General features: G+C 38.4%; 2 long non-coding RNA genes across 2 annotated transcripts in view; one reads left to right on the top strand and one right to left on the bottom strand.

Annotated features, from left to right (window-relative positions):
* Positions 1-15,135, bottom strand: part of LOC110398056 — a 66,886-nt gene that overhangs the window by 23,175 nt on the left and 28,576 nt on the right. Inside the window, exon 6 of the long non-coding RNA XR_002438164.1 lies at positions 11,550-11,652. This is a non-coding gene — a long non-coding RNA (uncharacterized LOC110398056). The remainder of the gene's footprint in view (positions 1-11,549; positions 11,653-15,135) is intronic.
* Positions 1-15,135, top strand: part of LOC110398059 — a 134,005-nt gene that overhangs the window by 118,118 nt on the left and 752 nt on the right. The window lies entirely within an intron of this gene.

The raw sequence follows: 15,135 nt of genomic DNA, 5'->3' as shown, positions 1-15,135 counted from the left end.
TGGTGTTCTGCTGGCTTCTCCTGTGTAATTTCAATATGCAGTAATTTCTCCAAGTTGGCTAATTTGGAATCGCTGCACGCTTTGCAATTTCAAGATAATTTGATCTAAATAGCAGTTTCATGTAAATGTTTTGGCAGTAACAAAAATATCCTCAACATTTCCACTTGCAGATTCGAACCCCAGTAAGGACTTTACATGCTGGCAATAAAAGAGTGTGATAGGCAGTTTAAAAATCATTAGTTCTCCTCTCTGAAATGGATATTTTCCTATTGAAAGATTTGAAAACATACCTACTTCCAACAGGTTATTCCTGTCTGAATGTGGTACCGGCCACATCTGTGCATTACCTCTTTTCTCCTGTGGGCAAGAACTGCCCAAGGAAGCTCACAGAGACAGACCTCCTGTTTGCTTCACCCCACAGCTATGGGGTAAACATGCAGCACAATTTCTGAAGTGTTAAATAATTGGAGGAAGTGAGCAGAGAATGAGAACAATAGCAAAAGTGGTCTGAGGAGGTTTTTTGGATACCCTCTCCTCTCTACTTGAATAATGCATGGGAACCAAGGGTAGTTTACTTTAAAGTATCAAAATGAGAAATGACCATGTTCTGAAAATAAAAGCTGTGAGTTTCAACTTTGCCATCTCTAGCAAAGCCCAGTGGGAGGGATAGGATTGCCAAAGCCAGGGAGATCTCCTTTTCCTTATTTGTTATCATTTAACAAAATCTGAAGGCATCTTCCCTTGCAGAGAGCAGGAAATAATTCCTATGCTGCTCCAAGGCTACGCAGAGGTTACGTGCCCATTTTGCTAGTGGTGTTAAACAGCTCTGTGCTTCGGGATCCCACCGGAGCTGCACTGAGTCACTCAACACCAGGCGAGGGAAACCAGAGAGCACATGTGGGTCTCTTCCAATGCAGGATGTTCTATGATTCTATGTTGAGTGGAGTGTTTCTGACCTAGTAACAGATGGAAACACAGTTCTCGTTACCCACCCCCTCTATCCAGCAGCCATATCTGAATAGTGCTGTTTTCTGCTACTGGGAAGATTGCGTACAGACACGTTTCAGAAGGCATAAGGCTGCAGACCAAAAGTTCCAGCCAAAGTGTTCCTGTTAATTGATGATTGCTTTGCACACTTGAACACGAACATTGTGAGTCAGTGTTGTATTTCCAGCCTCTGCTCTGAGCCTGCTTGAAATTAGTGGCCTGAAGTTTTATGGTGATAAATGACAGTACCCCATTGAGAAGGACTAGTATACGTGTTGTCTACATGTTAATAAATGTAACCAGGCTTCTCTTAAAAACAAGCATGGGGCACATAACATTTATGTAATGCACTGTTCAGACATCAACATCTGGGAGATAGATTACAACTGCCACTCCTGCCCTGGGAAGAGGCAGTCTGGAGGTGTCAGTAGCTGAGAGGTCTTTGCCTTATATAGAGCAAAACATGGTGTTACAGACCTCAGCAGCAACATTCTTAAAGGCTTTTGTGCTTCCTCTAGGGCTCATCTTTATTCTCCATATATGGAAGCAAATATTTTGAGATGACAAGTACGATTTTTGCTAATCAAAGGATATCTAATCACTTAAACAATTTATAACATTTAAAGAATGCACATCTCAGATTTATCTTGCACAGATCTTATTTTTCTGTCCAAAGTTGATTGTTATGCAGATTCTGAGGATTTAAATATTGCTTGAGCAACTTTTACTCAGTATTATAAACAGTGAAAGGACTTTGAAATAGATCTGGCTACAACCCTAGGACGAACCTCCCAAGCTAATACAAGTCAGTAGGTCTGTATTGACGTGGAAGAATTGCATTTCTTCATGTTAGCTTACTGTAATCAATGTAGTTTTCCTTCTATGGATCCAGTTTCATAACTTGAACCGCTGTGAGCTTTGGATCTTTTACCCTCCTCCATTTTCTCCCTTGTTTGTACAGAAGAAACATATGGCGTATCAGATACCAAATGGCCAGCAATGTGCTGTTTGCTTTACCAAGTATAACTACAGTTAGAGCTATCAGCAAAACACTCTGCTCGTTTTGACCCCCTTACCACCCGCCTTATGCAGAGATCCTGTCTCACATTTGCAGTCTTTTCCCACCTTGCTGTCTCCAGCTGTGTGGCTGCAACATTCTCAATAGTGCAAGAGAGACGGGAATTGGGCTGTGACACTGGGCTGAAGTCCCCAGCAGCCTCTAGCTCTGCCCATAGCCACTTCCACCCAGGTTTCTCACCCTTGCCTGGGTTTTAAATTTCAGGCAAAAAATGTGCACCAGGATGGGTTTCATCCCACAAGGGGTATGCAGAAGAGATGGGCATGTCACTGCATTTTTTCAGGGAGCACTGAACTGGTGGAAAGAAACAGAAATTTCCAAAGCCCATTATATTCTTTTTTGCATCTTTGGCTTAACTCCATGCTTTTAATGCAGCTGTCAGAATCAAGTAAGGAAGATAGATGTGTTGGAACATGTTCAGAGGGCCACAAAAATGATCCAAGGGATGAAACACCTCTCCTACGAAGACGGGCTGAGAGAGCTGGGGCTGTTCAGCCTAGAGAAGAGAAGGCTCCGAGGTGACCTGATAGTGGCCTTTCAATATCTAAAGGGTTGCCACAGGAAAGAAGGGGACAGACTCTTTAGCAGGGTCTGTGGTGATAGAACAAGAGAAAATGGTTTCAAGCTTAAAGAGGGGAGATTTACGTTAGATATAAGGAAGAAGTCTTCTACAGTGAGGGTGCTGAGGCACAGGAACAGGTTGCCCAGAGATATGGTGGATGCCCCATCCCTGGAGATTTTCAAGGCGAGGCTGGATCAGGCCCAGGCCCTGGGCAACCTGATCTAGCTGCGGATGTCCCTGTTCACTGCAGGGGAGTTGGACTGGATGACCTTTGAGGTCCCTTCAAACTCTAAGGATTCTACGATTCTATTCTATGATTCTAAGATGTTAGGAAATCTTCTCTCCCATTGCCACATTACCAAGAATGTTCCAATGAAATCACAATCCTTTTGATCTTTGTTATGTGGGAGCTCTTCTTCTACAGCTTGTATCTCAGCAGAAAACCTAGCAATCTGTTTGTGCTTACTGGGGGAAAAGATGTGTCGTCCTGCCAACACAATTACATTGGTCAGCTAGGGAATAACAAGTGAGAACAGATGAAATATTTAGATATAAATAGTCTGTTTTCATGTGCTGTGATTGTCGCTAATAAGGCAAGACCGTGTGGTTTGTGGTTTGGGGACAGGATGAGGAACCAGGACATCTGGGTTCCTTTCCTAGGCTTACCGCAGTGAATTGAAGGAGTCATCAAGCCTTTTTATACCTCACCGGTTGGAACTGGATAACAAGACTCTGGGGGCTAATTCTTTAAAGCTGTAGTTTACAGATGTGAAGAAGGGAAGAGCAATGCAAGTATGATGCAGAAAATCTGTCCATCTATAACTTCAAATCTAGATATCCAGAGAGCCTCTCAAGAAACTTGTCCTATCTTGACTTGGGGAATCTGATGAATTCATAGCAATGACCGAAAAATGAGAGGAAAATCAGAAACGTTATGATTTTTTTTAGCAAAATCCCATCTGAATGTATGTGATCTTAAATTTTGTGGTATGTTTTTTGGGTTTTACATTCGAGTCTTTTTTTTCCCCCCCACATTTCAATTTCCCATTTGCTTTAAAAAGTAACTAGAGTGAATTCACGTGCTTTGCTATACGAGGAAGAGAACAAGCAGTGTAAATTCTAGTTGGATGTGCTGCTTTACATCACCATAATTTCTTTCACATTAATTTCCCTAAAAAGGCATCCTAACCCTCACCACACACACACATCTCTCTGTATATCGATATATGTGGAATCATTTAAATAACTATATGGTGAGACAAAGCAGCTAGAACAACCAGAAGATGTAGCAACAAAAATTCTTTTCCTATGGCATAAATCTCACTAGTAGTAATTTCAACTTGAAATGGAAAGCATAGCATTACAGTATTTGAGCACAAAGGCCAGATTTCCCTGGTTGCCAGTTAGACCCCATGGTCGCGCAAACACAGCAGGAGAAACCTAAAATGATTTTGTTTCCTAGTGATACTAATTCCATTGCTGGAGAAAATGTAATTATATTTATATTGACATTATAATGATAACTTTGCAGGCCAGATTCCAATCTGTCTGTTAGGCCAGATAGAAACAAAGCACCAGCAGAGACCTCAGAAATTTCTGTTGCTCTGTGGTGGTGGGGCTGGCAGCCTAGCTAGTAATTTCAGCAGTAAAAAGAAAGTTCATTCTGTGAAAAATTTAGTTAAAATTTAATTTTGTTTTAACTATAAAATCTCTCAATTTTGATCATAGCATCCTCAAATCAGCTCCATCTGGAGTTTGCAGTTTGCAACCTGGGGTTTTGTCCTGAATATCTGTAAAAGCTGGTCAACATTGATTTTACCATTTTTGAGCCAACCTTTTATAGTCCACTGTAATTCATGCTTTTTCTATATGGCCTTTTCTATATGATCCACTTAAAACATTTTACATTGAAAAACTCAGATATGAGTATTAAGAAAAGAACAGCTTCCTATGTACAACATTTTTAAAGCAAATAGTTCTGTGTATATGTGCAGGGCATTGTCTTCAATGTTTTATTCAGTTCCCAAATTGAAGCAGTTTCCATTTCCTAAAATAATTACCTAAAGATGTTTGCGGTTTTTGTTAAGATTGTTTCAGTGAATTTCAGTCTGAAAATTTGGACAATTCCCTTTTTTTCTTTTATCAATCAGTACTGAAAAAGAAAGAAAAAAATGGAAGAAGGAATGAAATGATTTTTAACTCTTGGTATTATATGAGTACAGCTACAGGAGTGAAATAAAGGATATAAAAGTGAAATAATGAACAGTAAAAATATTTAAGTTCAGTATAATACTTCCTACAAAACAAGTTCCCACAAAACCATCAACAAAAATCTCTCAGTAGGAGATTAAGATAGAGGAAGTGCATGTGACCTCAGAAAATGGAGACTGCAGTATCCCTTGAGGGAGCACAGATTTTTTTCTTGCCTCCTGAAATCTGTGGCATCTGTTGTAAATGTAGGCAGCACTCTTGGACGTAAAACACTTCACTGATGGTGGTTTAAATGGTGCTTTTTATTTATTTTAACTGCTTGGGATCTCAACAGAAAATCTTACAGTAAGTACGTGTATTAACACATTGTCCCACCTCATTCCCTGGTTTGTTTTGCCCAGCAGGAAGACAGTGACTATGGCACGCTTCACTAACACAGATCAGGTGCACCAAAACAATTTATTAAATGTATTCATGTATTCCAAGCAAGCTGTTGCACGTACAGTCTATAATCATGTACATTCTAAGCAAACAATGTATTAATCTATGAGTAATCAGTATTCCGGAGAAGGGATGGTAAATTAGGGCAAGTAAGGGTAAATTAGGTTGGGTATGGTTATACAGATTCCAGGGAAGGTAAATTAGGATAGGAAAGGTTATATGACCTGTCTAGTCAATGTGTCCATCACATGCTGGGGTCTGAAGGGAAGGGGGAGGGATCACGTGTGCTGGGGAGGTCTCAGGCCGGCTGAGGTGAGCTCCAAAAGCTGTCCTCCAGCCTCCTGATTTTATACCCTTGTACATGTGGTTTGCCATGATAAGCAAGGGGAGTAAACTGTTCTAAGGTATGCAAACTAAGATATAAGCAGGGGTATGAAAAACACCTGACTGCAGAAAAGCAGAGAAACTTGTTGGTTCCTTAAGACTTCATTTTCAGTTCTCAAAATTGTGAGGGACTGTTTATATGTTAATCATCACATATTTTTATGATCTCTGTGTTTTTGCCAAAGGCAGCACTTGTTCTTGACAACTTCCGGTCATAGCTCAGGCCCTTGACACAAGTACCAGGCCATGTGTGGTTAGTCATAGATAAGGCAAGGGGGGTGACAGAGGCATAGCTACGCCCTTACCTGGCCTGCATGGCTAGGGGCAGTTCTCGTTAACGCCCTGTCCCCCTCTCTGGTCATGTGCGACCTCTATTCTTCTTCAGCAGGCTACGCTTGGGCCATACTCCACACACATGCATGATACAATGCAGATTTAAGAGAACAATATTGTACAAAAGACGAAAAGATACTTATTATTAACATAATAATAGAAAGGTCAATGTTGTGATTTTATTTTTTTTCAGTGAAAATGACCATTTTGTTGTAATAGACCTTGTAACTTTCTCCATTGTGGTGTACACCGACGTGTAGTCAGTGCATATTAAGACATTACGTGTTTAAGTATTTGTAAAAAACAGCAACAAATATGTATAGATATGTACGTATGTATGTATATGAAAGAAAAGTTGTTACATGGTGCAACATGTATGAGGTTCTTCATTTACTTCTGTTGTATGATGGAAGAAGCCTTCCCTGTATTATGTGCACAGTGCATGTTATTGAGGCAAAATGGCAAAAAGCAGTTTTGGTGAGATGTGTTCTGTTGGGGAAGGGTTCTGCTCTCTGCAAGTTTAGGCCTGGTGTTGCATTTCAGGGAAACCGAACTAAATACAAATTCCAGTTAAAGTGATGAACTTTTCAAAGTGGAGCTGATACATGTTCACACAGCAGTTTGAGGCTGCTGGAATTTCATACCGTATATTCAGAGTAGAGTCTGACATCACTTGACTTGTGAATTTGCTTACTCATTTGTCAATATCAGTTGCTCCAATATTAAGAAAGAAGCCATTCATGAAATGAAATTCCAGCACGATGGAATTGCAACCATTCATTGCTGATAAATTAACTTAAAGCACAGTGCCATTTTTAGGTATTTATCCTGACTATGTTAACTTAGTATGTTATGGTATAGGTGCCACACTATCCCACTGTTTTCATGGGACACTTTATCAGTGTGAGATACTGCTAATTCTGAAGTTAAGGTCATAGTCTTCTGGCATGAATTGGGGCCTGTGGGTTTGCTTTTTCTTATATAGTTCATTAGGAAAACAGCTCCAGAGAGGAAATTATTTGCAGGCTGGAACAGAACTAAGTTAAACAATTAAAAGATAGAAAGATCTAAAAAGCCTTAAAATTTTGAAGTTTGACTTTTGTTGAGAAAGATTTTCCTGGACAGTCAGAATGACCTGTTTTTTTCAGAGGTTAAAAAAGAAAAAATTGTTTGGGTCAACCGAATTTAATCTTCTCTGCTGTTTTCTTTTTCATTATTATACCAAGATAAGACAAAACAATCAAAGACAAACAAACAAAAACCATTGGTGTGATATCTGTAATTAGGATTCCAGCTTGAATTAGTCACTGCTCCACTGCCCCAGCTGACTGTTAAGCTAGGAAAGTTAGCTAAGGTAGATTCATTTTTCCTAGTTTAACCATGTTAAAGAGAGGCACCTCTTTTAACATACTGTCCCACATCCCTCCACTTTTAATGAGGTGAGAAAAGAAAGAGAAATTAGAACTTTGCCTGGAATCAGTCAGTTGGCTGTGGTGCCTTCTCCCCTACCTGGTAAGAAAGTGCTGCCATATTTGGAACTCAGATTTCTCTGTTAAACTGAAATTTATCACTCTCCTTGTGTACAGAGGAGTTATAGAGATGTCTGTGGGACGTTCAAATATTAGGGCAGGAAGAGGCACATAAGAACCATTGAGAGACCACGCACTTCATGAACTCTCTGGTCACTGCAGCTGAACACCGTGGTGAGAGTTCATCAGTCCAAGTGTGGAGCACTAATTTGGCCAAGCTTGCTTTTTCCATTTTCGTCAATATTGAAAATACGTCCTCTATATAGTACTTCTCTGGCATTTCACCACAGAAGGGCCTTTACAGACCAAGTTCAACACCATAACATTTTTATAAATGCTTCATAGAAGTGTACAGATTTCACAGGCTTACATTGGCTTAAACAGGAGGAATTTTATGTGCTTTACCAACGTTACCTGAGGAAATATAGCTCCCAAATGGAGATTTTTCCAGAATACTGTTATAATATGGGAGGGGATGAATATTGGCACTGGGTCAAACTTTCTTAAAGGACAGTTAAACTATTTTAGATATGGAGCTTTCACAACTTATTCATTCTTGAAATTTTTACTTTTGCTGAACTTTTCAAACTTGATTAGAAGTAAGACTCCTGTAAGACTAAATTCAATATTGTATTAAATAACTTGTATATTGTTCTCGACTACAGTACCTTCACTGGAGTCAGTTTATATGCACAGTGGAAAGGTGAATTTTGAATGTTAGCAGCTTTATAATCTTGAAGAACTAAAAAATGTTCAAGGCAGTTATGCAAATAGTATAGAAAACATAAAGATTTTTCACAGTAATAATAAATATATACATGTATAACTGTATATTTGTATATAAATATTTGGAAAGAACGGCAGAATTCCTTTGCTTATGTATGGAAACTCGCAGAGCATTAATAATAGTTCATCATTTTATAAAGTTCTGGATTACCTTTCTGTTCCTGAAAAGACTACCTTCAGTTCCCAGTGTTCTACAGATGCCTGAATTGGTTAGTAAGAAATAGAACTTTTCTGGCAGTGGAACATTGTTCTTCATAGCAATGTTAGAGATTCTTTCTTCCTCTCCTTTTTTTTTTCTTTTGCCTTTCAAATTTACACATATATGTATATATATATATATTTAAAATAAAGGACAATTATGCCAACAGCGTAATTCTGAAATTAATAGAATGAAATCACCATAAAACCATGGATATTAAAATCACTTTTACTTGCTGTTAGCTTGTTTTACCAATAAAGGTTTAAGAGGTCAAGTCTTAACAAATAATACATTCAACTGATAATAAATATAATAGGAACTATCCAATTTAATGTATAACTAATAAAAATGCACCAGTGGCATGGAATAACTCTTAGATATAAATGTAATGTCACTGGAACTGGCAAGTCCTAATCTTACTACGTGAGATCTAAAATGAAGCTTGTATGGAAGCATTCAAGTTTAAGTGTATGGGTCACCTCTGTCTTATTTCATTTGGAATTACACGTATCTGCTTCTAGATTGAACTTGATCCATAATATGCAAAAGTACAGTATACAAGTTGGAAACATGTACATCAGTGTGAACAGAACAGTGGACAATGCAAACATTAAATTTGAATCACAAAATCCATCCGTCAACTTTTAAAAATACATATTATGTAGGCTGTTTTCAAACACTTTGCCCCTATTTTTTTACACCTCACTGGAGATGGGGTAACACCAATCCTGAAGCAGAACTTCAGTGCAAGGAGCAGTATTTTTACCCTGTCTAGAGCACTGGAAATTTCACAGCAGTTTGGCTGGAAGAGTCTTGCTTCCTTTTCTAGATGTGATACAAATAGCATCTGTGCATTTGGATGATCTAAATTAATCTGAGTATGGTAGAGACTTCCTTTGTAGTTTGCCTGTCACTAAAAGAAATGAGAGTGTAATTTTTTAAGTCCAATTGCAGGGTGATTGTTAGGCAGCCAAACATCAAGTCAAGTGCAAAGTAAAATACAAACTAGACCTATCTCAATGTAGATTGTTTTTGTCTCTTACAGCTCTGTACTTCAGAATTGTACCGTATCAGATATACAGCCTTGTTATTGAACCAGAAAACTGGTTCCATTCATATTATAAACCAAACTTAATAAGGAAAATGTATACAGCGTTTTTCAAAGTCCTAGTAATTCTGAAATACATATTCATAATCTGCAGCATCAGTTGTGATTTTCTTGTTCTCTTGAACTTTTTCAAAATATCTGGTTTGCATGAGCCATCTTTTTAATTCAAGTACTGCTATGTCATTAAGACTTATAATCTAAGATTAATTAAGCATAAAACAATGAATTGTTGAACTAATGTATAGATGTTGCAGGCTCTATCTGAACTAGAATTCCTTCCTTTTTCCTGAACACTGATATCCTTAAAAAGATTTGCTGGGACAAGAATTTACCTCCTATCAAATCTGTATCTCCTTTAAGCCCTTTACCAGCTACACGACTGTGTATACCTCCTCTAAGTTACTATACAAATATTGAATGCTGGTGTGAATTGTGTGTTGGGATGTCCTTGATAAATTAGGCTGTTAGAAAAGCAGTCAGGAAAAATGGAGAATGGCTTCAGATGAGCCATCTCACAGCAAACTCTCTTAATATAAAGCCTGAGCTGTTCTTAACATTCTCATATTTTGACCTCAGCCACCTTGGAAAGTTCTTTTGCCAAGGCTGAGGGCCAGACAACCGAAAGCATTGTGGCTGATTGAGAAGTATTTCCAAGGAGCTAGAAAAGGAGGTCACCCTTGGGGAATCATTCCAAGCCTGATCAGCCATGTCAATATTGCCCTATAAAACCACCTTCTTCCATGCCAAGTTCACAGGTTGTCCTCTGTCTGCTTGGACCAGCTCACAAGAGGCTAAGTTTATGTGCAGTGAAGAAACTTGGGAAGGGCTCAGCTTTCTTTGGGTTCCCTCCAAAGGCAACCTGGACAACCCAGCTCCCCATGAGCCCCTTGGCTGGAAGCTGCCCCACAGACCAGTGCCAGGAAGGGAAACAAATGCTGTCCCCTCAGCTCCTCACCCCACGCTTCTGCCCCTCTTCCCAGACCAGAGACTGCAAGTGAGCAAACCAGTTAGAGCAAGTAGTTTCCACCATTCAAGCACATGCTGGGTGCTTTATTGCACTGTAGCAGCTACATCCTCTCTCTCTCTGGCTGGCCCAGCCAGCTGTGATGTTTCTAACCAGATCAGCACTGTCCACGTGAATATAAATGAAGAAATACATATACTGGAAAAGCCGAGTGGTACCTAGCAGGCCCATAAAAACAAATGAAAACTTGACTTGTATGGAACTGCAGAAAACTGGAAGAGATTTGTAGTGTTTTGAGCTTTAGAGTGTATCTTCCCTGCAGAAAGACTGTTTTCTCTATCATATTATCATGAATAGGATCAACTTCCAGAATTTCACAGTGTGCTGAACTGAAATTAGTGATATAAATCAGTTGGCTCAATAATCTTGAAAGAGCAGAGTCATGTTGTGTCAGTAACAATTTTGCAAATATTTGTATATGAATATCTGTACACAAAGCAGCTGTGTATGAAATCAGAGCAGTAACATCATGGTCACTTTGCACAAACAAAGATGACTATAATAATGCTTAAGACAAGGGGAATTAGGTCTCATGAGTAGAAATTTTGAGCTAAGGAATTAAATTATATTTGTTTGAAAGAGATCAGTGAGGCATAAATGCATTTAGGAATGCTTAATCCTAAAGGGAATGAGATCTGTCAAAGCAATTTGAAAGGATAATACATTCATTTCTGGTTCTACAGACAAAGGAAAGCCAAAGAGTCCAAATCATCATAACTTGGAAGCTATTTTTCATGCCGCCAACTTAGAAGTTTTTTTTCATGCTGATGTCATTATCTAAATTTGATGCTACAGTGAAAACCAAATCTTCTGGTTCTAGTAAGCAATTATTAACTTGTGATAAGCATTAGTTTTAGATTTAAAGATCAAAGCAAACATACATAAACAGTTTGGAGTACATGCATACCCTCTGCTTTCTGCTCTCACTCTTGGTTTTATATTCAATCAAGTTCACTGTGTTTCCCACTCACATTAATGAGTCCGAGAGCAACTGGATGAGCGACTGGAATCTGTATGGAAAAGAAAATGGAGTTTATTTAGTTCATAGATAATATGTAATGAATGAAAAAAAAAAAAAAAACAGCCAGAGATTATCTCAATGAACTAGACTAGAAGATCTGACACTATCTACCTCATTAGAGAGACTATAAAGCATTGTGTTATTTTCTTCCCCTCTGAAAATAGCTATCAACTGAAAGATCAAACCATTATTAATACATTCTTATCGAAACAAAATGTATCTGACCAATCCTAAGGATAGAGTTCACCATAAGGAACATTGCTACTCAATCCTTTTTGTGTCATGAAAGGGAAGGAAGTCAGCAATTTTCCACATTTGAGAAAAAAGGACTGTTAATGTTACAGCTTCCACCTACTCTTTCCAGAAGTGAACTCAGATGGAGTCTAGGCAATCTGTAGGTCATCACTCTCATCAGATTCTGGTGTCCTTACATAACTAAATTCCACTTGGGATCCGTATTGGTATATTTTTTAATGCTTGAATAAATATGGCCCTTCATCCTCCATTCAGTTTAAACTTTTGAACTTTTCAGTGATGACATAATTTTGAAAGCCCTTACTGAAAAGTTGAGTTTCCAAGCATTTTATGAAGAACTAAAGTTTGAGCTCTAACTAAAACAAGTAGGAATTTGTGTTGAATAAAACGCTACAGTGTAAGGTGAAGTAATGAAAGTCTGCCTTGTTTCATTTGAGAACGGACTGCTAGATATGTATTCTATATCATCATATAAAGCAATGAACTATTCCTCTCAATTCACAGATAAAAGATTATTTTAAAGTGTATATGACAGTAAGTATAAACAAGCAAATAAATGGTAGATTTACAGTGATTTTGCAGGCGGTACTTGATGGACCTGTCAAAAATATCTAAGCCTATTCTACATGTAGTAAACTGCAGATAAAAGAACACTTGAACATTTGTAAGAAACCAAGTTCATTTGCCTAAATGCTTGAGAACCATCTAATCATTAAACAGACTTATACCTTCAAGAGCTCTGACTGTGGAGGTATCACGGTCACATTAGACTCACAATTGTGTACTCATATTGATATTCTCATGTGACATCAAAGGCTATTTCCAGCTACTGATCGTTCATAGTTCCACAACAGAGCAAAACTGCGATATTGGAAATGCCTACTGGAAATGCCTAAAGCCAACTTTCTTCTGCTCTGTGTGTCTGTTTCATGACCAGGGTTCTTAAGCTCTTAGCTCTGATCTCACTTCACTACTGACTGGCTAATATGGAAGGTACGTTCTTCTGTGCCATAGCATGACAAATTTAGGCAGTTAAAACTTCAGATATGTCATTCACAGGATTTACAGAAGATCTGGCTCCCAAACTTCCAGTTAGTTCCCAGCTACTCTTGCCATTTCTCCTGGAAGCTCAATACTGTAGCAATCTATCCTCTGACCCTCAAGTTCTTTTTAGATTGAATGATTTTTTTTGGCAAATCGTAATACGAAAATGTGGAGAATTTTTTTTTAAAAGTACCTGTGGAGTTTTAGTTTTGGTTTCTAATGCACATAAATTGAAATTGTCATTTACATAGTCCACAATTCTCTTTCTTAATCATCTGAAATACACCATTAGTTTTACACGTTCTTTTACACTGGTTTGACTTTAAACCAATCTAGCTCTTTTGTTACAAACGGTTTTAGTTTTCAAGTAAACTGGGTGGCAGAACAATTCAAAACATATTGAATTAATTTAAAATATTAACATCCACAACTGACTGGAAATAAGAAAGAATTGCTCTAGACCTAGTTAGTTTTGTTTCTGACAGATCTTATTTTTAAAATATAGTAAAACATATTGCATATATTCACGTAGTTTAAAATAGCAAATCAGCAACATGGAGATCAGCGCACTCTTTTTTTTTTCCCCTAGCCTCTAAAACATTTTTTGATACAGAAAAAAAAAACAAAAAACCCAAACAAAAAAAACCACACCTGATTTATTTTCCCTTCAATGCAAAAATAATCCTGTAAATGCACTTTTCATGTCCTAGTGTGTAGCCACTTTGTTGAATTTTTAGATTCTGCAATTAGGTAAATCAGATTTCCTAGTGAAGATCTAAAGCTGCAAGCACAATTTATCTTCAGTTCACCAATGACAGGGGCTAGGGGCAGTTATTATCTTGAGACCAGATCCTGTAAACATGCACATGAATAGCTTCAGCCATCACAGCTGATCGTGTGATGACCATCATGCTGTTCATGTGAGTTAGGGTGTATCAAATTGCTCCCTGACGTGGAAGATGTTTGCAGGGTACCAGTCTTGATATTCTAACTGGAGACTGTAAAACTGAGTCATTAAATAAACTCATGAATCACATCACACTGAGAAATAAATTATAGCCAGGAATATCAAATGGTCACTGAATACCTTTTTACGTCATTTTTTTCCCATTATAAAGATGTCCTATATTTCTAAGAAGGATCAACTTAGAGCTCTTAACAGATGCCATTTACAAACTTTGCAACTGATGTAAACACTGGAGTGAGGCAGAATAGCACAGATGAGGCATTTTACAAAACAACTGGCTCTGCAAACAACCTCTGCTGAGCTGGAGGTCAGCATGGCCTTCCTGCCACCACCCCTGGGGAGAGCAGACTGGTGTCCCCTCAGCGCTTGGGCCAAAGCAGCAAGGGCAGGTCTCGAAGTCCCGTTTTGGTGACCTTGGCTTGCAGAGATGGAGAATACCTGCAGTGCAGTGTTTGCACTGAGTTTGTTAGGTCTCAGAGAAGCCACCAGGATACTGTACCGATTGCCTATAGGCCAGTCAGCAAACTCATACACAGTAGTCCCATTATGCAGTTCCCTGTGCTATTCTGCCATTGCCTCAATCTCTTGTTATTTTCCACTGTCCCTTTACAGATGTAATGTCTCCTATATTTGATCCATTTGGAGGCTATTGCCACAGTCTGTCCCAGTGACCTTTCCAGGAGTGTTAATGATTTAATGGTACTGGTAATGGCTACCCACTTCGGAAAGGGTCATGGAGGCTGAGGAATAAGAGATCATTATTGTTTAAACATATTTGTTTTGCCTTTCTTGTCAGAAACTTTTAAGTCAGAAGAGATTTCCTTAAGCAGACTGCCCAAACTGACAGCTTTAAGATGGGTGAGAAAGACAGAGTTAATTTCGTGCAAAAGATAAGACATTTCCTTGGGGAAATACTAATTCCAGGCCAATTACCCCTCAGTGTCATTTCATGTTAGCACACTGCGTAGAAAGAGATGTTATATCTTTTTAATTGAAAAATATTTGTCTTTTGCTCACTAAAATAACTTTTTGCCTGGAGGTTAAGGAGTTTTAAAATTATTTCTGAACTACATCCAATTTCTGGACAGTTCATCAAAAAGTGCAAAATGAAGCTAGTCTGTTGCCTTACTAATTTATAACAGACCAGAGAAAGGAGAAGGACATTTCCTCGGTGACCCAAATAGAATAGTTACATAAAAAAAGATG

Source organism: Numida meleagris, chromosome 4 (assembly GCF_002078875.1).
Source record: "Numida meleagris isolate 19003 breed g44 Domestic line chromosome 4, NumMel1.0, whole genome shotgun sequence".
Lineage (NCBI taxonomy): Eukaryota > Metazoa > Chordata > Aves > Galliformes > Numididae > Numida > Numida meleagris.
Note: the sequence above shows the minus strand (reverse complement) of the source record. Positions and strands in the feature narration are given on the sequence as shown.